Raw genomic sequence first — 26,483 nt, forward strand, 5'->3', positions numbered from 1 at the left:
ACACAGCCAATGCTCTGGTCCAATCCTCTGTCTCACTGTTATGGGATCTCACTATTCACTGAAGCTGCTCCCCTCTCCTCCCTGAAGCTGCCACTAGCACCCTCAGTATAGCCCCCTAGATGGATTCTTAACGCCTCCCCCACAACACACTAGAAAATCTTATCCACCAAGAATCTTCCCAGAGGAGCAACCAGATGTGGTAAAACCCAAAAAATAGAGGGAATGCTCAGTAGGTCAGACAGCATCTGTAGAAAGGGAACACTTCATGCCTTTATTCTGTTACATGTGAGCGTGAATTGCAGGCTGTCCTACGGGTGACATTGAGCATTTCCTGATTTTATTTCATTCCTGTGCTCTTTCTTTTTAAACTCTTAAATTAGCTGGTTATATTTTGTCGTGGATCGTAAAACTGATGACTCAGAGTGCAGTTCCAATTACTCCGCCAGCCCTTTAATACATCAGCCTGACTTATCCAAATACAAGTCTAGACAGTGAATGTTGCCAAAATTATACCATGGAAGCATATGAACTGAGATCAACAATGCCTGGATTGAATATTCCAAGTTATTCAGGTTAGAGTCACCGGACAGTGATCAAGAGCAGAAGTTATTATACATTCTCAGGCTGCCTTGGCCAGGGGTGGGAGGGGGTGGGGGGTGGTAGTGAAACTGAAGTCTTGGCTGGCATGAGCTCATCTTGGACCAGTGATCAAATCCAAGGATTTTCTGGCCAACCTGTCTCCTGCAACACACCATAGATTTACCAAATGACATGTTGTGGAAACACACCAGATTTGTTTTCAAAAGTCAGTACACCCTCAAATAAACTTCAGATAATTCTGTATTTGTGAATATAAGGTAAGATTGTTGAGTAATTTATAAACAATTGCTGTTTTAAACAACAGAATACAAATATTTTTGAGCCGTGCAAAGGAGAATGTTTTGACCTTAACTGAATAGTCCAACAGAAAAAGGTTTATCTTTATAATCTCTATTGATCTGATGATGTGATTTAAAATTCCCACATTATGGTGGGAACTCATGGATCCAGGCTACCATCTGGGCAGAGGCCATCAAACAGAAGGGCATGGAGCTATACTGCACAGAAACATGGCCTTCAGCCAATTCATCCAAGTTAGACCTGCTTGCATACATTTGGCATTTCTCTCCAAACATTTCCTATCCACGTAAATGTCTTAAATATCAGTTTTAATTGTTTCCACAGCTTACTTTGCTTGCCTTCATTGGTCAGGGTATTGAGTACGAGTTTGGACATTTTGTTACAACTCCATAAAACATTGATGAGACCATACTTGGAGTATTTTGTGCAACTCTTGTTTCCCTAGCTATTAGGAAAGATGTTGTTGACCTGGAAAGAGTACAGAAAAGATTAATCAGGATTTACTGGGACTGGAGGGTTTTAATTACAAAAGGAGACTGATGGTCTGAATTTCATGACTTGTTCATGACAATAAATTCTAATGCTTCCCCCCACCTACCCCCCCCCCTCCCCCCCGGGAGCACAGGAGGTTGAGAGGTGACATTATAAAGCTATGTAAATTCATGAGGAGGCATAGATAAGTCACAGTCTTTTACCCAGCATTGAAAAGTCTGAAACTAGATGAGATAGATTTGAAGAACATAAAACATAAGCACAGTACAGGCCCTTTGGCCCTTGATGTTGTGAAGACCAATATATTCCTTCCTAAATAAAGTACTAAACCCTCCTTACCCCATAACCCACCGCTTTTCCTCTATCTGCCTGTCTAAGTCTCTTAAATTCCCCCAATGTTTCAGCCTCCACCATCATTCATGGCAAAGCTTTCCAGGCACCCACACCTCTCTGTGTAAAAAAACTTCCTTAACTTTGTACATATGTCCTTCCGGTCCTGGGATACAAGCACTGGCTGTCCACCCTATCTATGCCTTTTATAATCTTGTGGACCTCTATTATGTCATCCTTCTAGAAAAGTCCCAGCTCTGCTAACCTTGCCTTATAAGACTTGTTTTCCAATCCAGTCAACATCCTGGGAAATCTCCTCTGCACCTACTCCATAACTTCCACATCCTTCCTATAATGGGGTGACCAGAATAAACACAATACTTTTAAGTGTGATCTCATCAGAGATTTGTAGTGTTGTAATTTGACTGCTCTACTCCTGAATTCAATCCTCTATTAATGAATCCCAGCATCCCATAGGCCTTAACTATCCTATCAACCTGTGCGGTGACCTTGACGGTTATATGGATTTGAACCCCCAAGGTTCATCTGCACTCCTAAGTAACTATTAACCATGTACTCAGCCTTCTGGTTTGTCCTTCCAAAATGCATCACCTCACATTTATTGGGATTGAATTCCATCTGCCACTTTTCTGTCCATCTCTGCATCCTGTCTATGTCCTCTTGTAACCTTCGACAACTTTCAACTACATCCACAACTCCGACAACCTTAGTGTCATTTGCAGACTTACTGCCCGTCCCTCAACCTCTTCATCCAGGCCATTTATATTAAAAAATTCACAAAGAGCAGGGGTCCCAGAATAGATCTTGCAGCATTCAACTTGTCATCACCACTCCACTAGTCAAGAGGGGTAAGATTTAAAGGGGTAGTGGGCATATGAAATAAACTGCCAGAGGAAATAGTAGAGGTGGGTACAATTATGATTGAAAGTTATTCAGACAGGTACATGGATAGGAAAGATTTACCGGGACAAGGATGAAATAAAGGTGTGATGATACACTACTAACCGACTGCAGGGGGCAACCTGTGTACCTGCAGGAAGAGAGCACTGGAGGACAAGGCAACACCCAGTCAGCCGACCTGAATGGACCAAGCCCCACCCAGTCAACTGTCAATCACCCTCCGGGATATAAGCTACATCCGGCCCCTCGAGGTCAGTCTCAGAGCCAGCACAGCTACTCTCACAACCAGCTCTGTGGAAGTTTATGTGGGTTAAAGCCTGTTGAACAGACTTATGTTTTATGTCTGCTTTTCTGCTCAATAGCGCATCACAGTAGGTAAATAGGCCTAGCTTAGGTAGACAACCTGGTTAACGAAGACTTGTTGGGCGGAAAGGCCTGGTCCCGTGCTACAAAACTCTATGACTCTATATTTTGTCCTGGTTCAGGCAAAAGCAAGTCCCACATTTGTGATTTCAAATGCCACTTGGTCAGAATTGTAAGAATAAGTAATAAAGTTGAGCAACAGAAATGAAAGAGATTTGCAAAGTTTGCACGCAAAGAAAGGAAGTGAAAAATGTAGCATAGATGTGTTCATTATGGTAAACGGTGAAAATAATGACTTAAAGGCACAACTAGTGATTGTCATCATGAGAGTGGATAGCAGAGACATGATATTTGAGCTTGACTCTAGGCACAGTCTTATAATGATGAACCAGACAGGGTATGCAACTGGGCACCCCGAACTTCAAAAGATTCAGATTAACCTGACAAGATTCAAGGTGAATGCACTCAAATAGTTGTAACTAATGATACTACAAAGCAGGTTGAAAACTTACCACTTATAGTTATTAAGATCTGGACAAAATCTGCTGTGAAGAAAATTGTCAAGGTTCAGAAAAGTATTCATCACATTAGGGTAAGGAAGTGGGAAACAATATGTAAAGCACGCAGGAGTCATGAGCTGCGCACATTGATGGGCATCCAAGATAAAATTTATGTTGATCTTGATGCTCCAATACTGTTCCTCATGCAATGATTGACAGGTTTCTCATATTAAATAATTAAACGTATTAAATGCCTATTGGTGCCAGTGCAAAATTAAGACAGACTTTCAGGATTTAAGGAGATAATATCTGACTGTTATCAAATATTATTCCTATAAATTATATCCCATTCCTGGAAGAGCAGTGTTGTCTAGAATATAGCAGTTCACTGAGCTGGAACTGTGTCATGCATGTCAACAGATGGTGTTAGGGAACCAGTCTCGGATGTGTCAACACACAAGGCTTGTTCTCATATAACCAACCACCCTTTAGAACTTTAACTGCACCTGCTATCCCGACCAATGTAACTGGTTGATAAATTATTGACACATTTATCAACCATCTTGCACCAGATAATGTAAAATGATAAGAAATTAAGGCGAACTGAAGTTCAGGAAAATATTTTAGAGCATTCCAAATAAGTGCTACAATCTCCCAATGTGCCAGAAATGACTCAACAGAATCATTTTATGTTGTGACGCATCACCAGGGTTGTGCAGTGTTGTCCCAAAAGATGGTTCAGAACAGCTGACAGAACTTATGTCCAGAACCTAGTATGCCACAGAGAAATAGCACCCTCATCTGGCGAAAGAAGGTTTAACTGATGAGTGTTGGGAATGTTGTCATTCCCAGAGCACACATGGATGTCACTTCACCACTGAGAGAAAGAAGACCGCAGAGCCCACCTCACTGACAAAAGACAAAGGAGGAAAAACCCAACACCCAACCCCAACCAACCAATTTTCCCCTGCAACCGCTGTAACCGTGTCTGCCTGTCCCGCATCGGACTTGTCAGCCACAAACGAGCCTGCAGCTGACGTGGACATTTACCCCTCCATAAATCTTCATCTGCGAAGCCAAGCCAAAGAAGACTGAGAGTTCAGGAACCTCCGAGCCACAAGATGAAGCCAGTTACTCAGATGGTTTCCCCACAAGTTCAAAGATGGGCTTTGACCTTGAAAATGTATGAATATATGCAGAGCATGTAACACAGGTACTTTCAGTCAGCTTCCTCCTGATGAAGAAATACAAGGACAAGTGCTAATTATGACCACCTGAATGAAATTATCTATACACGTGATTAGAAATATTGAATTGTTCTCCAAGCCAGGAGAAGTCACGGTACTTCTGCTGACTTGTATAGGGCTGTGGGTTCGCAGACAAGTGTTCTTGCAGGAATAAAGGGAATAAACTTCCTAAAGGACATCTAACTTTTGTTGAATGTTCAGATACAATAATGTCATGGAATTGTTCATAGATACAAAGGTTAAAAAGATAGATGCAGCATCAAACATCAGAGGGTATAGGGCAACAGAAGTTAAAAAGATAGGGCTTTCACAGCAACCTCCGATGCAGAAGGTAACCAGAAGACAAGCACCTTCAGACTCAAGAACAGTTTCTTTCCAAAAGTTATCAGGCTTTTGAACTTCCCTTTGTTACATGTGGGTCAAGAACATAAGTCAATGCCTTCTGAAACAGGGGTAACAAAACACATTCCAGAATATAAACAAAATAGAGAGAGTGCAGAGAAGGTTGACAGGATTTCAGGGTTTGAGTTACAGGGAAAGGTTGTGCAGACTGGGGCTTTTTTCTCTGGAGCATAGAAGATTGAGAGGGGACTTGATAGAGGTGTTTAAGATTTTAAAAGGGACAGACAGAGTAAATGTGGATAGGCTTTTTCAATTAAGAAAGGGGGAGATTCAAACTAGAGGGCATGGTTTAAGATTGAAGGGGGAAAATTATAAGGGGAACATGAGGGGAAATTTCTTTACGCAGAGGGTGGTGGGGATGTGGAATGAGCTTCCGGCAGACGTGGTCGAGGCGGGCTCATTGGTTACATTTAAGGAAAGACTGGATCGTTACATGGATAGGAGGGGACTAGAAGGGTATGGACCGGGTGCTGGTCAGTGGGACTAGGAGGGTGGGGATTTGCTACGGCATGGACTAGTAGGGCTGAACTGGCCTGTTCTGTGCTGTAAGTGGTTATATGGTTATATGGTTATATCCTTAATGAGGTGTTAGGATCACCACCTACATTCCACAAACTTGCACAAAATAGTAAGTGCATTCACTGTGTTAATTCTTTCACAGAACCATCCCACTGAGAACATCTCCACATATTCATTAATGAAATATTAAAAATTCCCAACTTATTTTGCGTTTTACGAGCCCAGAGGACTCCCAAAATCCAGCCGCAATAGATATTCACCACGACAAATGGTTACTTAAACAAAAGTTGCTTTTAATTATCCTTAAACATGAAAACAGAATCACACTTTAACTTATCACTATTGACTTAACTAACCTAAGTTTACCCTCTTCTAATTCTAAGCGCACATGTATGTAATGTGTGTGTAAGTTCAGAAAACTTATTTGATTCATAGACCAATTTCACTTCTCATTCCTCCAGGTTCACTTGTCCTGTTCCGGTCCCAGTTGCTATTGCTGACTGTAGAACTGTAGAACTGATCTGTGTGTGTGTCTCTCACACACAGAGAGAAAGCCTGTTTTACTCTCTCTGCTTGAAAAACCAAATGACCCTCTTAGAACAGCAAGTTCCACCTCAGACAGAATGCAGCTCCAACATGCTCTTTCACCTGTTGCCTTTTTGTAAACAACAATCCATTAGTGAAGTCTCTTGGGCACTCCCCAAAGCTTTTCCAAAGACTGCTGGCCCCAACATGTCTAGCATGTGCAGAGTTCCAGTATTTTAATTAAGATTTGAAGATCTTTCCTGGAACCAACACACCAATGGCATCATGAAGAAAGCCTCTACTTCCTCAGGAGTTTGCGGAGGAGCTAGTGGATTTGTTCAAGTGAACCGGTATGGACTTGAAGGGCCGACATGGCCTGTTTCCATGCTGTGAACGGGTTATATGGTTTGTATGTGACCTAGACTAAAAGCCCTGCCCTAATTTATCTCCCCAAAACATATCTATATTCTGTAACAACAGAACAATGAAAGGAAACTGTTTAAGATCTGACAAATGTCATTTATTACTGGGGACTTGTACATGTTGAAGAGTGTGAAACATGGAAGTTTGCTGTGATTGCAGTAAAAACAGATGCTGGAGGAACTCAGCCAGACTTACAGGAGATAAAGATATATTGCTGATCTTTCAGGCCTGAGCCCTTCTTCAAGGATTCAAATTTCAGATTTATTGTTGGAGTACATACATAACATCACATACAACTCAGATTCTTTGTCCATGGGTGAGGCAAAATGACCACTTATTGATTGTGCAATAAAACTGTACACAGGATATACATGTAAACAAATAACTGTAAATAGATAATGAATGTAAACAAACTAACTGTGCAATAGAGAGATTTTTTTTAAATCAAAGTGTACAAGTAACAATCTTAAATGAGTCCCTGATTGAGTTTTTTTTTGTGGAAGTTGAACAGCTGAACCTGGTGGAGTAAGTCTTGTGGCAACTATATCTCTTTCCTGATGGCAGCAACTAGAGCAAAGCATGTTCTAAGTGGTGTGGTTCCTTGATTGCTGCTGCTCTTCGACAGCAGCGTTTCCTATAGATGTTTTCAATAGTGGGGAGGGTTTTCCCTGTGATGTCCTGGGCTGTGTCCACCACTTTTTTGAGGGATTTATGCTCAATGGTATTGGTGTCCCCATACCAGACCCTGATGCAGCTGGTCAGCACACTTTCCACCACACCTCTGTCGAAAGTTGGCAGGGTTTCTGGTGTTGTACCAAACCTCCACAAACTCCTGAAGAGGTAGAGGCACTGATGTGCTTTCTTCATGATGCCATTAGTGTGTTAGGTCCAGAAAAGATCCTCCAAGATAGTGACTCCCAAGAACTTAAATTTGCTCACCTTCTCCACCTCTGGATTGTATACCTCTGGTGACATTAAGTGCAAGGTTGTTGTGGTGCATCATTCAGCCAAGTTTTCAATCTCCCTCCTGTAGGATGACTCTTCTTCTTTCTTTATACAATCCACTACCGTGACATTGTTGGCAAATTTGTAGATGGTGTTATGATCATAATGAGCCATATGGTTATAGGTGTAGAGTGAGTGGAACAGGGGTCTAAAAACGCAGCTGATGGAATGTAGAGTATACATGTTCAATGTCTACATGTTAAATCTTAAATGTGTACAAAATGGGGTGATGTGAACTTCAGCCTCCTAAACATCTTATGATGTGCAAATAACTTCACAGTCGTCATCACATATCTCAAAAAAAATTACTGGCAGACAGGATTAAGGTAGATACAAAGGCATTCTGTGGGCATATTCAGGACAAGAAAGTAGTGTGGGGAAAAGTGGGGTCTGTTAGGGACAATGTGAGCAGTCTGTGTGTGGAACCCAATGGTACAGGTGAGTTCCTTAATAAGTACCTCTCGTGGATGGTCATAAAAGAATTAGACTGTAGTTGGAGAATTTAGTAAAGGGGCAGTGACAGTTTAGTACAGATTTCCACAAGGAAAGGACACTCAATGACTTTATGGCAATGGTTCTCAACCTTTTTCTTTCCACTCACATAACATTCCCTATCCCATCTGTGATTAGTAAGGGATTACTTAAGGTGGTATATGGGTGGGAAGAAAAAGTTTGAAGACCACTGCTTTAATCATCCCTCATTGACTCGTTATGTGCATGGTTTCAGAACTCCAAAGGAAATGGGCCAATGACATTTTTTCTCAAGCAAAATATTTCAGTAACAATTGTATCTAAAGCAGTGATTCTCAACCGTCCCTTCCCACTCACAAACCACCCCCACCTTACCAATCACAGACCACTCACAGAATAGGGATTACTTCAAGTGATATGTGATAAAGCCCGAGAACCACTGCTTTAAGGGTTTGAAGTAGATCACGAAAATCTGTAGACATGTGGTTGAAGTAAAAACACAAAATGCTGGAGAAGCTCAGCAGGTCAAACAGGGTCCTTTATGTAGCAAAGATAAAGATACAGAATTGACGTTTCAAGCTTGAGCCCTTCATCAAGGTGTGAGAGAATGCTGGCAGGCATCTGAACAAAAGATAGGGGGGGGGAGGAAGAGAGAGGTTGGTAAAGGCAGGAGATGATAGGTGGGGAAGGGAGAGAGGGACAGCAATGATCAGGAGGAGGAGGGATGGCTGGGTGGGTAAGTAGGTATGGGTTTGAAGGATAAATCCCCAAGACCAGATGGGTTTAAACCAGAATTCGGCAGGAGGGAACAGAAAAGATTGCTGGGCTATGGCTGAGATTTTAAAATCTTTGATGACTGCTCTCTCTTTTCAAGAAAGACAACAGGTTAACTATAGATGTATGTATGAGCCTGTAGAGCTCGTCGAAAGAATCAAAGACGTTGATCCAAACCAAGGCTTTTATTAGCAAAAGACAGAAGCTCTTCTCAGGTGGCCGACCAGTCCGGAATGATCTGACCTGGCTAGGGACACAATCCTTTAAGGCCCAGACAGTAGGCGTGGCTAAGCTCTCAGCCAATCGCTGTAAGCACAGTCTAGATACTGTAACTATATACACTATATACATTGGTGATAGATCTGTACTATCACAGAGCCGAACATCAGTGATCAGGTGGATGAGAATTAATGATCACTTGGATAATCAGGGGACAAATCAGAGACAGTCAATATAGTGTTGTCAAGGACAAATCTTGACTGACTAATATGAATAAATTCTTAAGTATCACGGTATATTGATGAGGAGAAGGCAGTAGATGTGATTTTCTGGATTAAAGGTCTTTGACAAGGTCTCATAAGGGGAAAATGGTTCAAAAGGGTAGTGTCAAGGGATACAAGGCAATTGGGCAAACGAGATGCGAGTAACCTGCACCGCACACAAACGTCGGTGTTGGGGCGCTTCTTTTTATGTCGTAAATCAATTATTTAGATGATGGAAAGAATGGCTTTGTAGTCAAGTTTGAAGATGATACAAAGGCAGATGGAGGAGCAGATATTATTGAATAAACAGGGAGGCTGCAGAAGGACTGAGATACGGAAAATTGACAGAGAAGTGGCAAATTAAATATAACATCGGAAAGTGTAGTTATGGATTTTAGTAGAAAAAAATGAAGGGAGAAAATTGAAAATTCCTCGAGTCCCTGTGTAGGATAGTCTGAAGGTAAACTAGTAGGTTTGAGTCGGTGGAGAAGAAGGCAAATGCAATGTGTAAAGCAAATGGTGTAAAGCAAAGAAGCAATTACCATTAATTTATATGGGAACATTTTTTGAGCATTCCCAGACCCACTGCCCCGTGCTCTCACGATAACCCACTCTCACCCCCCACATAGAGCCCACCGCCCCACGCCTTCCTGACAGGCTGCCCAGTCCCCACGCTGATCCCACTGTCCCGTGCTCTCCCGACAGCCTGCCCAGTCCGCACACTGATTTCAATGCCCCGCAATCTCCCAACAGACCACTGAATGCTATTTTTGCTTTTCACTTTTATTTATAAAAGCAAAAATCTTCTTTGGATTTCTTTCAATTAGCGAAAAAGGTACCAATGTAGGTCTTTTGTAAAAATGAAGTGGCGTAAAGCGAACTTTTGAAACGCGGGGAATACCTGTATACAGTATAATCAGACATGAGATGTTGAGGGTTTATGAGACCCTGGTGAAACCTCACTTGGAGTATTGTGAGCAGTTTAGGACTCCTCATTTAAGAAAGGATGTGTAGACATTGGAGAGGGCTCAGAGGTGGTTCATCAGGATGTTTCCAGGAATGAAAGGGTTATCATATGAGAAAAGTTTAACAGTTCTTAGCCTGTACTCATTGGAATTTAGGAGAATGAGGGGTGAATCTCATTAAAACATTTTGAATATTGAAAGGCACGGACAGAATAGATCTAGGAAGGTGTGGTTAGTGTAGCAGTTAGCACAACGCTGTTACAGTGCCAACGATCAGGACCGGGTTTGAATCTCGTGCTGCCTGTAATGAGTTTGTACATTCTCCCCATCTCTGGGGGCTCTGGTTTCTTCCCACTGATCAAAACGTACCAGGGGAGTTGTAGGTTAATTGGGTGTGTGACAGGTCCAGAGGACCCCAAAACCCAGCAGCAATAGAAATTCACCAAGACCAATGGTTACTTAAACAAAAGTTACTTTTAATTTTATTTAAACATAAAAACAGGATCAAAATTTAACTTATTACTATTAACTTAACCCATCCTAATTCTAAGCGCATGTGTATGTAATGGGTGTGCAAGTTCAGAAAAGTTCTTTGATTCACAGTCCAATCTCACTTCTCACTCCTCCCGGCTCACTGGTATCAGGCAATTCTTATACTGTGCACAGAATTTAACATTTATGAATCTTCACCAGGCTTTGGTGCTTGAAAGGTAAATGGTTACCACTCAGGAAGGTTCTTGTCAGTTTTCGAGAGAGATTTGTTGCTCGTTGGACACACATAAAGTGATTCCTTCCGATCAGCCACTTCAGTGTCTTGCTGATGAAGCTTGCCCCATCAGGGTTTTCCAGAGTTCCACAGAGTTCCATTCTGTTTCCCTTATCTGAGGCGAAACATTATACATTATACATCTCCTCTTGTATGGACCACAAGGACCACAAGGGCTTTGAACAGGCTGAACTCTGAACTCACAACCCATCTTCAAAATGGGGTTTCAAACAAGCTTCCAAGAACCACTGCGGAAAACCAGCAGTTTCTTCTCTCTCACACTTACAGAAAAACCTGTTTGACTTTCACTGCTTGCAAAACCACATGACCTTCCTAAAGCAGCACATTTTTGAAAGACCTTATCAGTTTCCTGAGATGGGCCCTTCCATTTGCACCTTGTTGTGAAAATCTTCAGCACAGGAGTCTTTTGTCTGCAGACTTGTAGGCACCACCTTATGCATAACTATTGCATTTTAAAATGAGGTCTGTTTTGAAGTGTTTCTATCTGTTTGTGACCTAACTAAAAGTTCACAATCTATCTTCTAAAACATAACATAATCTGTCACAGATGGCACTGACTCATGGGCCAAAATGACCAGCTACAATGCTGTATGTCTAAATTTTAAAAACTAAACAAATTTTAAATTTTATAAACAAGAGAAAGCTTGTCTCCCATGATGGGAGAGTCAAGAACAAGAGGGCACAACTTCAGGACTGAAGGGTGTCCACTTAGAAGAGAGATGTGAAGGAATTTCTTTAGCTAGAAGATGGTGAATTTGTTGCCACAGGCAGTTGTTGAGGCCAAGTCATTGGTTGTTCTGTTTTTAAGGAAGAAATAGATAGAAGGAAGAAATAGATAGGTTCTTGATTAGCGAGGGCATCAAAGGTTACGGGGAGAAGGCCGGACAGTTTTGCTGAGAGGGAAAATGGATCAACTCATGATTAAATGGCAGGCAGACTCAATAGCCTGAATAGCTTATTTCTGCTCCAATGACATACAGTCCTGCCAATCAGAGATAGAGTGTGAGGGCATGCTTCTGGGCTGTGAAACTTCAGATTCATTGTCAGAGAATGACATCACATACAACCCTGAGATTCTTTTTCCTGCAGGCAAGGAAGAATTGCCACTAGTGCAAAAGATTGTACACCATGTACACATGTAAACAAATAAAGAAATGTAAACAACTGACTGTGCAATACAGAGAGGAAAAAAACTAAGTACAAAAGTAAGAGTCTTTAAATGAGTCCCTGATTGAATTTATTGTTGAGGAGGGTGATGAGAAACTAGAACAATAATGAATGCTTGCTTTTTAAATCTGTGATCTTTTGGCCAGAATATAAAGAATCTTAAGAAAGAAATTAGAAAAGCTAAAAGATGGTACAAGGTGGCTACAGCAAACAGGGTGAAAATAAATCCAAAAGGTTTCTACAAATATGTTAATAGCAAAAGGAGAGAGAGGGATAAAATTGGTCTCTTAGAGAATCAGAGCGGACAACTGTGTGTGAAGCTAAAAGAGATGGCAGAGATCATGAACATTTTCTTTTCTTCGGTATTCACTAAGGAGAAGGATATTGAATTTGTGCAGGGTAAAAGAAGCAAAGAGGGTAATTATGGAGACTATAATGATTAAGAAAGAAAAAATGTCCCGCATCGGACTTGTCAGGCACAAACGAGCCTGCAGCTGACGTGGACATTACCCTTCCATAAATCTTCGTCTGTGAAGCCAAGCCAAAGAAGAAAAGAAGTGATTAAGAAAGAGGAAGTACTGGAGCTTTTGAAGCATATAAAGGTGGATAAGTCTCCAGGTCCTGATGGGATTTTCCCCAGGACCTTGAGAGAAGTTAGTGAGGAAATAGCAGATGCTCTGACAGTAATTTTTCAAATGACATTAGAGATGGGATTAGTATTGGAGGATTGGCGTATTGCATGTGGTTCTTTTGTTTAAAAAGGGTTTGAGGAGCAAGCCTATCAATTATCAGCCTTTAAGTTTGACGTCCGTGGTAGGTAAATTAATGGTATGTGTTCTTAGAGATAGTATTTTTAAGTATCTGGAGTGAGAGGGTCTGATCAGGGACACTCAACATGGATTTGTGCATGGAAGGTCATGTTTGCCCAATCTTGTTGAATTTTTTGAAGAGGTGACTAGGAATGTTGATGAGTGTAGAGCAGTGGATGTTGTCTATATGGACTTCAGTCAGGCCTTCAATAAGATTCCGCACGGAAGGTTAGTTAGGAATGTTTAGTCGGAGGGGCGTGGCATGATGGCGTAGGGAAAAGAATTGGAGAACACCTCCCCCGGCAGAACTTTTTAAAACCTGTATAAAAATTTCAAAATTACCTTAAAAAACTGCTGATTGTATTGTAGAAGTATTCTACTAGCAACTATGATAAAAATTAAAACTCAAACTGCGAAGAAAACAGCCACTAAACAATTAACTACAACTGATGAATCTCGGCCTACCTTGCAAATGCAGCCTGCCGGCTCGATTTCTCTTCAAACTCCACCGCAACACCAGTCCAGCGGTAAGGTGTATACAACACCAGTGCCGACTTTGTGTGCAGTCGCGCAAGATGGTGCCGGTGCGCAACGTCGATCCACTCCCGACCAGGAAGATCTGTGCACGTCACCCAAAATGGCCCAGGCTGTGGGAGGGGACCCGATCTCCCTCGGCTCAGTGGTTCTGGGCTGCTCGAGGAGAGTATCTGTGCCCATAGTCGGGCTGAACTGGCCTTTATTCCGAAGGAAGAAGAGGATATCATTGGAATGGAGGAGGAAGAAGAACAGTATCAGATGGAAGAGGAAGCAGAAATATTTCAGGGTGGGCCTATGGTGAGGCAGACTTCTAAGTTTAAGTCTGATCCTCACCAGTCAGATTTACCTTCAACGGCTGATCTGGCTTTGCAAATAAGTCAAGGATTTTCAAGTATGAAAGATCAATTTGCGAAATGAAAGGGGAAATAGCTTCTATTAAAATGGATGTGACAAAATGTTTGAAAGCTGTGGATAAGGTTCAGGACAAATTTAATAAGATTGAAGAAGAATTTATTGACTGTAAAGATGATGTTGATCATTGCAAAGAGAAGGTGGGACAGATGGAGAAAACTGGTTGGGAAACTCAGAAGACTGATTTGTTGACGAAAATTGATGCTTTGGAAAATCAAAGTTGGAGGAACAATGTTAAGATAGTTGGCCTTCCTGAAGATTTTGAAGGTCCAGACCCAGTCGAGTTTTTTCAAAAGTGGGTTCCCAAGGTTTTGGGAATTGTGGTGGTCCACCACTGGCCTACTGCAGGGGGCAACCTCGGTACCTGCAGAAGAGCATGGGGACGAGACAACACCTGGCCGGCTGTCAATCAGCTGACCTGAATGGACCAAGCCCCACCCGGTCAGATGTCAATCACCCTCCAGGATACAAACCTGAGCCGGCCCTTCAAAGTCATTCTCAGAGTTTACAGCAGTACAATCTCACAGCTGGCTCTGTGGAAGTTTACTTCAAATAAAGCCTGTTGTACAGTCTTTTGATTTTGTGTGTTTGCTTCTGACCGACAGCGTACCACAGGAATAATGCATTTTCCAAATGGTCTGGAGTTGGACAGGGATCACCGAGCAATGTGAGGGAAGCCGCTTCCTGGTTAAGCACCGTGTTTTATTTTGATCCATTGTTTGCGTTATCAGGATAGAGAAATGATTTTGAGACTTGCGGTACAGAATGCGACAAATAATCAGGGTCCATGGCTTGTCAAAAATAACAAGGTTTTTTTTTTTAACCCTGCTGTACTTAAAAATTTTATGGAGACCATCAGTCTACATTTTTTTTTAATGAATCCGAAGCTCTTGTTTTTGCTTATTCTTTACCCGATAGTAAGTGGGAGGCCCCTGACGTGGACTTTTTACCCCCTCCATAAATCTTCGTCCGCGAAGCCAAGCCAAAGAAGAAGAATAAGTGGGATCAAAATTCAGACAAGTTTTCTTAGCAACTTGTTGCTATTCAGAAAGGGAAGAATGATAAACAAGAGATGGAATCTCAGCAGGAGATTAATATTGGCATTGATGATGATCAAGTTAACTGGGATTTGGAAGAGGTGTTTCATACTTGAGATGATTTTCTGTGTTAATTTTGATTGTTCTTTTGGGGGGGGGAAGGGGGGGTTGGTTTAATTGCTGACCCTTCCGAAGTCGTCGGCCACCTTGTGGTATTTCTCACTCCCGCATAATTGAGGGAGGTAATATTATTGAGTATTTTTTTACATTTTTTATTTAAATAGGAATTCTTTTTTCTTCTTTCTTTCCTTAGAGTTTTTTTTTTGTATTGATGCCACGGGGAGGTGCTTTGCCATTTATGGTGGGGTAGTTATAGGGATACTTTATGGCTAATTTAAATGTTGCTACTTTTAATGTTAAGGGGCTGAACACCTAATTAAGAGAAAGAGAGTATTGGCTTATATTAAAAAATTGAAGGTTGATGGAAACACATTTTTGCAGGAGACACATTTGACTGATAAAAAACATCAAAAATTAAAAAGTAATTGGGTTGGACAGGTCATATCATCTTCTTTTAACTCTAAAGCAAGGGGGCTGCTATTTTGATTAACAAGAAGCAAGCTTCAATTTGGATTCAGTTTTTGAAGTGGTTGATAGGCTTTTGATTGTTAATTGTACAATCTTTTCTGAATGTTGGACTTTAATGAATGTTTATACCCTGAATATTGATGATGAACAATTTATGGTGGACTCATTCTTTAATTTAAGTCAAGCTCATGATAAAATTAAGGTAGGAGGTAATTTTAATTATTGTTTAGATCCATTATTGGACAAATCTCCTAAATTGGTAATTAGAACTAAAACAGCTAAGCAGCTAATGGGGTTAATGAAAGGCATAAATTTAGTAGATATATAGAGGAAATGAAATCCTAAGGAAAGAGGTTTTTCATTTTATTCATTTCACCACAATTCTTATTCTAGAATAGATTTGGTTTTAGTATCAGCACAATTACAAGGTTGAGTTTTTAAGGCTGAATACAAATCTAGGATTTTGTCTGATCATTCTTTGCCATTAATTACCTGTACTGCTTCAGAGAGAGTAGAGAAAGTTTATCCTTGACAATTTAATTTTTTTTGTTGAAGGATCCTGAATTTTGTAAATTTATAAGAGACCAAATCCAAATGTTTTTGAAAACAAATATAGGATCAGTTGATAGTAAATTTGTTTTGTGGGATGCTTTGAAGGCTTATTTAAGAGGACAATTATTAGTTACACTGTTAAAGTTAAGAAACGACATATGTCTGAACTTAATAAATTGGAAAAGAAGATAGAAACTTTGGAAAAAGATCTACAATGAAATTCTGTGGAAGATAAGAAAATACGTTTAGTTAAGTTGAAATTACAGTATAATTTGTTACAAATATGTAAGTTTGAGAAACTATTACTGGGGGAGATAGCTCAAAGTGTTAGCATGGCAGTTAAACATGGAACAGGCTTCTAGAACAATAAATGCTATTAGGTATCATTTGATGATTACGTATAAACCTTGAGATTAATGACGAGTTTCCTATGTTTTATGAAAAATGGTAAACTTCTGAGGTATCGCAAGATGAGGTTAAATTTGAATTTTTTTTACCTGGTTTAACTTTACCCTCTTTGAAGGATAAAGATATTAAGGAATTGGATGCTTCTCTTACTGCTAAATAATTGATCAAAGCACTTCAGTCTATGCCGACTAGAAACCCTCCAGGTGATGGTGGGTTTACTTCTGAATTTTGTAAGGAATTTCAAGACTTATTAATTCCTTTATTGATGGAGGTTTTAGATAAGCGGAAAAGATTAAGTCCTTCCTAGATTCTTTTTCCAAAGCAATTATTACTGTTATCCCTTGAAAGCAGGATCTTATTGACCGATCTCTTTGTTAAATGTGGATTATAAAATTGTAGCCAAGGTTCTGGCAAATAGATTGGCTAAATTTTTGCCTGACTTGATTCGTGTAGATTAGGCGGGTTTTATCAAGAATCGTTATTCAGCAAACAATGTTGTAAAGTTGATTTCATTAATTAATATGTCTTGGGAGCAATCTGACCAGTCAATGATAATTTCTCTTGATGCAGAAAAAGGCTTTAACAGGGTGGAATGGAGTTTTTTGTTTAAAGTTTTGGAAAAAGTTAATTTCGGGCCTCTTTTTATTGGTTGGATTAAGGCTTTATTTAAAAATCCGACTGTGAGAATGGTGACAAATGGACAGGTGTCTTTACCTTTTGATTATTCTAGATCGACCAGACAGGGTTGTCCTTTGTCACCAGCTTTGTTTGCTTTGGTCATTGAACCTTTGGCTCAGATGATTGGCAGGATATTACTATTAAAAATATTAAGGTGAATTCTGATGAATAGAAGATAATTTTGTTTGCGGATGATGTCTTGATACATTTAACACATCCTTTGCATTCTTTTGAGACTTTCCATAAATGATTGGAACAGTATGGTGCACTATCAGGATATAAAGTTAACTGGGAAAAAAGTTAAAAAAAATATTTTGAAAACTTTATTTAAAATTTTGGAAATTACACATGGTAATCCTCTACAAATACAAAATACAAATAAACTATTAACTACATCCCCACCTCCACACTAAACTTTAAAAAACTAGAAAAAAATATAAAATTATGCCTTTAGCTGAAGTAGATTATTTGCCTTGTAGACAGATTGTGAAGTTTAAATTGTCTGATTGGATTAAGTATTTAGGTTTTATTATTGATAGTAATTATAATCACTTATATGAATTGAATTATTTACCCTTACTGTCTAGAATTAAGTTAGATTTGAATCGGTGGAAAGATTTACCCATAACATTGACAGGATTGTCTAATTGTATTAAAATGAATATCTTTCCTTGAATTCAATATATTTTTCAGTTTATTCCATTCCATGTAGGATCCCTCAAAAAATTTTTAAAGATTTGAATACTTTGGTGAGAACATTTTTCTGGAAAGACAAAATGGCAAGGTTATCATTGCAGAAGTTAACTTGGAAATATGCACTAGGAGGTTTTTAACTTCCTAATTTTCAAAATTATTATGGATCAGCTCAGTTGAAATTTATTAATAGGATGTTTCAAGTGGACAACCCTCTGATATGGGCTAATATTGAATTATCACAGATAAGTGAAAAGAGGATGGACCAATTTATTTATCGATAGAACTCTCCGATAAGTAATTATTTACCGGTATTAAAACATTTAATGGAATTATGGAGTAAAAAAAATGAAACCAAGGGAAGATTTTGGCTAAAACACCTTTGTTTCAAAATAAGCTTTTCCCCTTTACAGTTAATAATCAACTTTTGAAGTTGTGGGAGCAAGAAGGAATTAAATTGGTAGTAGATTGTTATTTTATTTTTCAAAGAATGAAAGAGAAATATTAAACATCTTAAACTCTTTTTTTCTTATTACCAAGTTAAAGCATTATTGCTAGATAATTTTGGACGTATTTTGAGACTTATTAGAAGGTCTAAATTTGATATTTTACTTACTGATGACAGTAAGAAAGGATTTATATCTGATATGTATGCTTTATTGCAGAATAAAATGCTTAAACCAGATGTTTATGTTTAAATCTAGAGTGAAGTGGGAAAAAGATTTGAAAATATCTATTTTTCAAGATGATAGGATGACTATATGTGAGGACAGTATGACTAAAATTGTAAACGTAAGGTATAGATTAGTTCATTATTACTTTATCCATCAACTATATTTGACTCTGGAGAAATTTAAAAAATGTTTCTTCTGATTTATATTTTGGGTGTAACAAGGAAGTAGGTACCTTTTTACATTCGGTTTGATTATGTGAGACAGTTAAACCTTTTTGGAATAAAATCTAGGTACTTTTGGAGGTTGTATTCAAATTTAAAATTTCACGACCCTAAGATATTTTTATTGGGTTATATTAAAAAATTGAGTTTGGAATTAAAATAAGATAAATTTCAAATTGGCTTTTTAAGACGAGCTTTAGCAGTGGCTAGGAAATGTCTTGCAGTTACATGGAACAATTAGACTAAATTAAGTATTCAATGATGGCATGCAGAGATGAGATTATGTATTCCCTTGGAGAAAATTGCATACAACTTACAAAATAATTATTTTTTTAATTATAACTTGGAGTCGTATATGAAATATATGCGACTAGATCGTTAATATTTTCTTTCCCATACATTGGTGGTGCAGTCCCAATCCATGGCAAATGATTGAATGGCATTGTTGTAGATCTCCTCTTCTCTTTCTTCTTTTCTTTTGGGGTCTTGGGTGGGTTGGGGGGATAGGGTTGGGGCGGAGGGGTAACATTGGGATAAAACACTATGTATTGTATTGTATTTTTATTGCATGATTTATTATTGTTTATAAATTTACCAAAAAAATGTCATTAGGTATTAATTTTAAGATATTCAAATGGATTCAACAGTGGCTGGAAGGGAGATGCCAGAGAGTTGTAGTGGATAACTGTTTGACGGGCTGGAGGGCAGTGACAAGCAGTGTGCCTCAGGGATCAGTATTGGGTCTATTGCTGTTAGTTATATACATTAATGATCTGGATGATGGTGGTAAATTGGATTAGTTAAATCACAGATGATACTAAAATAGGTGGAATTGTGAAGAAGATTTTCAAAGATTGCAGAGGGATTTGGACTGCTTAGAAAAGTGGGCTGAAAGATGGCAGATGGAGTTTTATGTTGAGAAGTGTGAAGTACTTCATTTTGGTAGGAATAATCAGAACAGGGCATACACAGTAAATGAGAGGGCATTGAGGAATGGAGTGGAGCAGAAAGATTTCGGAATAATGGCACATTGTTATTGTTCTCTGAAGGTAGAATTTCATGAGGATAGGGTGGTGAAGGCGGCTTTTAGTATGCTGGCCTTTATAAATCAAAGCATAGAATACAGGAGTTGGGGAGTGATGTTGAGACTGTTCAAAGCATTGGTGAAGCCATATTTAGAGTACTGTGTGTACTTCTCGACACCGAATTATAGGAAGGATATCATCAAGGTAGAGAGAGTGCAGAGAAGGTTTACAAAAATGTTACCTGGGTTTCGGCATCTAAATTACAAAGAAAGATTGAGCAAATTAGGAATTTATTCTTTGGAATGCAGAGCATATGAGGGGATTGATAGAGGTATTTAAGATTATGAGAGGGATAGATAGAGTTGACGTGGATAGACATTTTCCATTGAGAGTAGGAGAGATTGAATCAAGAGGTCATGAATTAAGGGGCAAAAATTTAGAAGTAACATGAGGGGGGAACTTCTTTATGCAGAGGGTGGTGGCTTTGTGGAATGAGCTTCCAGGAGAAGTAGTGGCAGCAGGGTCCATTTTGTCATTTGAGGAAAACTTGGATAGGTCTATGGATGGGAGGGGAATAGAGGGTCATGGGCAGGGTGCAGGTAGGTGGGACTGGAGGAGAGGACTTGGTTCAGTGCGGACGAGAAGGAGGAACATGGCCTGTTTCCGTGGTGTCATTGTTATGTGTTTACTCTGACCAAATTTTTGTGGAGAATTTATTGCAGTTGGTTTAGTGACACCTACTAGTCACAACATGGGCCTTGCCCATTTAATTCCCTGAAAATTTACACACGTTCTTGTAAATAAGTGGAAGGCAGCACCCTCTTTTGGAAGAGCTTAGTTCCATGATCCAGATAGAAAGTTGGAAAAGTGAATTCAATCTTAAAACATGAGTGAGTAGGTGGAAGAACAAAGGAAGTACACTTAAAAAAAATGACTGTGGTTCAAAGCTTACTCATCCCATTGCAGTTGACTTTGTCAGTGATTTTTCCCTTTGTTACAAGCCTATCAAAGACCCTCAGGGTTGCAGTATCCATCTTTTCCTTTGTCCTTTCCTAACCTCGGAATTATTTTTCCCAGGTGAATCAGCGGTTTATTATACTTCTCCCGTGACAGTGCATTTAGAGGTGTTTTGGGAAGGATTATTAGAGCAGGTTGCACACAAACATTTTAAAACAGAATATTTGCAGGACTTTTGCAGAGTGCTTTTTGAAAAAAGAGCAACAAAATTGCAACATACAGCTTGTCTGGGAGACCATGTAATTTTTACAGGCAGACAGAACAGTTTTTCTCTCAGAGAGGGAGGGTGTGAAACAGAGAGAAAGGAGACTGAAATTAGTTCCAGAAGGACAAACCTGGCAACCATTTGGAAGACTGCCTGGTCAAAGGAGAAGACTGGCTGTCTGAAAGGTGACCTGAAAGAAAGAGGATTATCTGGAGAACCCTGAAGGGGGCAAGTTTTGTCAGCAAGACTGATTGGAAAGGAATCAGGTGCGGATGCCCTGGAACAAAAGGAATTCCTTTCTGAAAGCCAGCAAGAACCCTCCTGAGTGGTAACCATTTGCCTGTTAAGCACCAAAAACTGGTGAACTTTGTTACTGCTAACTTCTATGCCCAGTACAAGAATTTCCTGCAACCAGTGAGATTGGACTGTGATCCAAAGAACTTTTCTAAGCTTATATACACATGACACATACTTGCACTTAGTATTAGAGGGAGAGGGATTAAGTAAGTAAGTTGATAATAGTAAGTTAAAGTTTAATTCTGTTTTCTTGTTCAAATATAATTAAAAACTACTTTTGTTTAAGTACCCCTTTGTGTTGTGGTGCATATCCATTGCTGCTAGTTTTTGGGGTCCTCTAGCTCCATAACACTCCCAATTCATAATTCTACTCACAATGTGGTCTCCTCTGCATGAGGGGAAAATTAATGCTGATTGGGCAACTAGTTTACAGACTAATCCTACAGTGACCCTGATCTTCCATTTGCCCATTCTATCCTCCACTATCCAGTAAAATTCAACACACACAAAGAACACTTTTGCCAAGCTGCACATTAATTGCCTTCAAGATTCAACAATTTCTGTGAAATAACCATTCCACTCTTTAACATTTTCAGTGTTCACGTTTATTTGCCACCTATCTTTTTCAGGAAATTTTAGATTTTATTCAACACCCACTAGCATGTTCTCCAAACATCTCTCTCAGAAAATAATACTAACAACTTGCTATTAATTTTCTTTTAGTTTTCTCCTTTGGTTTGTGTTCTTTTCTCTCATCTCAGCTCTTCTTTGACAACTGTTTGTTTAATTTCTAAGCTTTCTCCAATCCAGATAAAATGCAAGGGTGCAAAACATAACTGTGTCCACAAAAGCGGTGCTGCATGCCAAGTGTTTCCAGTGCTTTATTTCATATTTCTAATATCTGCCATATTTTGCTTCACAGCATGGATTCTAACTCATGCAAGGCATTTTGACTTTACCATTAATTCTGTGGCCCATCAACCTATTCTCCCAGAAGTAATGCAAGTGACTCCTCTCCTAGGGTCAGTACAGAGACAACCATGAAAGCCGCACACCAGTGACTTCTTTCCAAGGTAATTTGGCATGTCGTCAAATATTCTATCAAACTTCTACAGCTGTACTGTGGAATTGTATATTGATTGGTGCATCATAGCCTGGTTTGGGCATTGAATGCTCAGGAACACAGAAAGTAGCAAAAAATAGCCAGGTCAGTCACAGGCTTCGACCTCCCATCCACTGAATATAGCTATGTGAGAGCCTACATCATGAAGGACCCATATCACCCTAGCCACAGCCTCTTCTTTGGGGAAAAAGTCCAGTACTTCGGTTCAAGAACAACTTACCCCACCTCAATGGCTACGAGGTTCTTGAACCTCCTTTTACGACCCTACTCATAAACTACTTAGCCACACAAAAAAAACCACTATCTGCACCTCAGAAAATATATCTTTTATGTTATCTCTGTGTACTGAAGTAATTTAATGTATTGCAGTTGGGTTTTATATAAAAAAAATACCTATTCAGCTGCAGTGCTAATATTTGGTACTTAATGTCCAAGACAATGAACATTATCAAATATTCCTCCTACACCTTTTGACTCAGAGAGCTATCGAACTATTACCGCTTAACATTAAACCAAAATTTTGGATGCATCCATACAAGCCACAAAAATACAAAAACATAAAAATAACTTTATTTCAAATACACATAAAATGGCCACAAAAATAAAAATATTGCATAGAAGGGTTGAAAAATACTGCTCCTTTCTATAGTAACTTGACTTTCTTATTTAATAGCTACAAATAAATGTTACTATGTTTTCTCCTCCATGATCAATGGTAGGAACCAATCAAACTGGCTCGATTTTTTTTTAATGTTAAGAAAAGTGCAACAAAACCATTACATCATACTGGCAGAATTCAATTCCCCTCCAGGGTTGAATGCAGCACTTCATTTGTCAAAAAAGTTCAATATTTCTAAGTTTTCTTTTAAAGGCCTCACCAATTAGTGGCACAGCAAGCCTTCCACATATGTCAGTTTGTATGACAAGGAGTTCCTCAAACCTTCCCTCTAATTCGGGTTTGAACTGGACAGGTAGATCGATGTGGTGTTCAGACCTAGAACAAGATATCGATGAGAATACTCGAGCCAAACAGAAATAAACTTTTCACCAGTGATAAAACCCAAGTACTTGTCCTTTAAAATTCGACAGGGTGTTGGGAGGACAGAGAATTTTCGAGAACACTATGCGTAATATTGAAGCTCAATTGTAAGGGACAGAGATATCAACAGAAAAAAAGGGAAATCTGTCACTTTTTTTCACTCCCAGCCCACCTCCCTCACTGAAAAAACAAAAAACACTACTAAGACTGGAGGGAATATTAGACAGAAACAAAACAGGCAGAAAAAAAAGAGTTTAGAGTCTTAAGATTAACCACCGTTTTGTCAAATTTAATGCTTCCGAGTTCCTGTGATCTCAGAACCAGGAGCTTTGAAACGTCATTTGCTCAATAATTCATTGATCAAGGAATTCATATTCACCACTCACTGTAGTGCGTAACAGGAATACTTGACATAAAATGGTTCTCTCAGGTTTATAGACTTCAGCTGCAAATCAACACAAAAAGCATTAGAATGGGCTGCTTGCAAATAGGGTGGGGACGAATCAACCTTAAAAGATAGTGAATTGAAAAGTAATTTTAGTCACCACCAAATATTACCCACTATTTTAACAATAATAGAATTACCTCAATAAACTTAACACCCAAACATAAGCCTTTACGGCAACTCTAGATTAACAACAGATATTTATAAGTTGTATGTGGAGGAAAAACCCCAGACCATTACAGACCAAGCTCAAAATGCCAAAAAACAAAACCTCAAGTTAGTCACGTCAAATCTGCCAGTCAAAAAGGAATAGGTCTCAGAGTCTGGTCTCCAGGCTTTAGATTCTTGGTTTGATTGCACACTGGTCTTTTGGTTGGGCATGGAACAGATGGCCATGATCACTGAAGATTCACGACTTTCCTGAGTTTCGAATATGGCAATAACCACCTTTGATTTCTTCACATGGGAATTTTCACCCAGTGACGTCCTATTCACTACATGAGGTTCACCCCTCCGAAGCCCACTTTAGGGTTAACAAGTGACCTTCTGTCACATAAGTCTTCCCCTTTAAACATCTTGTCCTGAATCAAGTGACTCCTGACACACGAAGTACTCCTTTTGGAAGGGAACTGGGTAAGTCCAGGTTAGTCACACACACACACACACACACACACACACACACACACACACACACACACACACACACACACACACACACACACACACACACACACACACACATTCTAGGTGTCAGAGTGGCACAAACTGCTGTCAGAACAATATTGCTGGCACCCGTAGGCAATGTAACTCAGTCTTCTTTCTCCCACTGAAACTACTGGGTGAGCACACTGACAGTCTGCCCTCTAACCAACCGCAACCGACAAGCCCATTCAAAAACTCAGCGCACTGAGTTCTTCAACTGCCCCAGTGTGTGCCTTTTGCTCCCCTCATTGGTGGAGAGAGGTTGACAGCAGCAGGCGCATTCTCTAGGAGCCCACAGGCTTCCAGCAAGTGGCTCTCAAGCTTTTGGCAGCTGTCAGCATTCCCAGCGCTGCTTCAGCACTGCACAGCAGCACATTATTATTTCTTTCCCCTGTAAGTTTTCTCCTGTCCCTAGTCCTAAAATAAAATTGTCCAGGGTCCATAACGCTCCCAACATCATACCTATTTTAGATCAAATTCTTCAACTTGCCTTTCATTTCATGCACTACTGGTCCATTTCAAACCATGTGAGGCCTTACTAAAGTCCTTATAGATAATGTCTACAATTGTATCTTCAATATTTTTATATACCTTGTGAAACATTTAATGATACAGGATTTCCCCCACACAAAGACATGCTGTCCAGCCCCTGCCTTTCCTGATGTACGCATAACTTATCCTTTCAGATTTTCTCAAATAATTTCACTTCACAAGGCTCACTGGCCGGTAGTTATCTGGTTGATCCCTGCTGCTTTTTTGGAGCAGATGACATCTCACCAATGATGCAATAATCTCTCTGGGTTCCAGCAGTCTCCTCCCTCACTTTCCTTTGCATCCTTGGGATAGCTCATCCAGCCCTGAGGATTTATACATACTATGACATCCAAACCCTTTGTAATACTGACCAACTCCTGATTATCCACATACCCCTCTCTTTGGTGAATGCACATTGGAAGTATTCATTTAGGATGTCACCCACATCTGGCTCCACGCAGAGAATTTCCATCTAAAACGGCAATTCCACCGACAGATGCTGCCTGACCTATTGAGTCCCTCCAGCAGTTTTTTTTTTGGTGCTAGAATGTCTAGCCCTTGGCCTACATCAGGACAGGAGTTCAACCATTTTGTACCAGAATGGGGATCTTAATTTCAGTGGTAGTGTTACAGGTCCAGAGGACCCCAAAACCCAGAAGCAATAGAAATTCACCAAGACAATGGTTGCTTAAACAAAAGATGCTTTTAATTTTCTTTAAACATAAAATAGGATCCAACTTTAACGCGCATGTATGTAATGTGTATATGTTCAGGAATTTCTTTGATTCACAGTCCAATCTCACTTCTCACTCTTTCATGTTCATCGGTATCAGGCAATTCTTATTATGCGCACAGCATTTAATATTTATGAATTTTCACCAGGCTCTAGTGAAAAGGTAAATGGTTACCACTCAGGAAGGTTCTAGTTAGTTTCAGAGAGAGATTTGTTGCTCGTTGGACACACACAAACTGATTTCCCACGATCAGTACTTCAGTGTCTTGCCGAAAAAACTTTCCCCATCATGGGTGTTCCAGATGATAACCTCTTCTTCCAGGTCACCACAGAATTCCTCTTGTTTCCCTTATTTCAGGTGAAACGCTCTAGCCAACCATTTCCTCTTGTAAGGACCACAAGGGTTTTCAACAGACTGAACTCAGAACTCACAACCCGTCTTCAAAATGAGGTTTTCCACAAGCTTCCAAAAGCCACTGCAG

General features: G+C 39.7%; 1 long non-coding RNA gene across 1 annotated transcript in view; it reads left to right on the plus strand.

The window, feature by feature from the left end:
- The window catches only part of LOC138752826 (uncharacterized), a 74,487-nt gene that overhangs the window by 37,974 nt on the left and 10,030 nt on the right, over positions 1-26,483 (plus strand). Inside the window, exon 2 of the long non-coding RNA XR_011350978.1 lies at positions 22,348-22,498. This is a non-coding gene — a long non-coding RNA (uncharacterized lncRNA). The remainder of the gene's footprint in view (positions 1-22,347; positions 22,499-26,483) is intronic.

The sequence above is a fragment of the Narcine bancroftii genome, chromosome 2 (assembly GCF_036971445.1).
Source record: "Narcine bancroftii isolate sNarBan1 chromosome 2, sNarBan1.hap1, whole genome shotgun sequence".
In the NCBI taxonomy this organism is placed as follows: Eukaryota; Metazoa; Chordata; class Chondrichthyes; order Torpediniformes; family Narcinidae; genus Narcine; species Narcine bancroftii.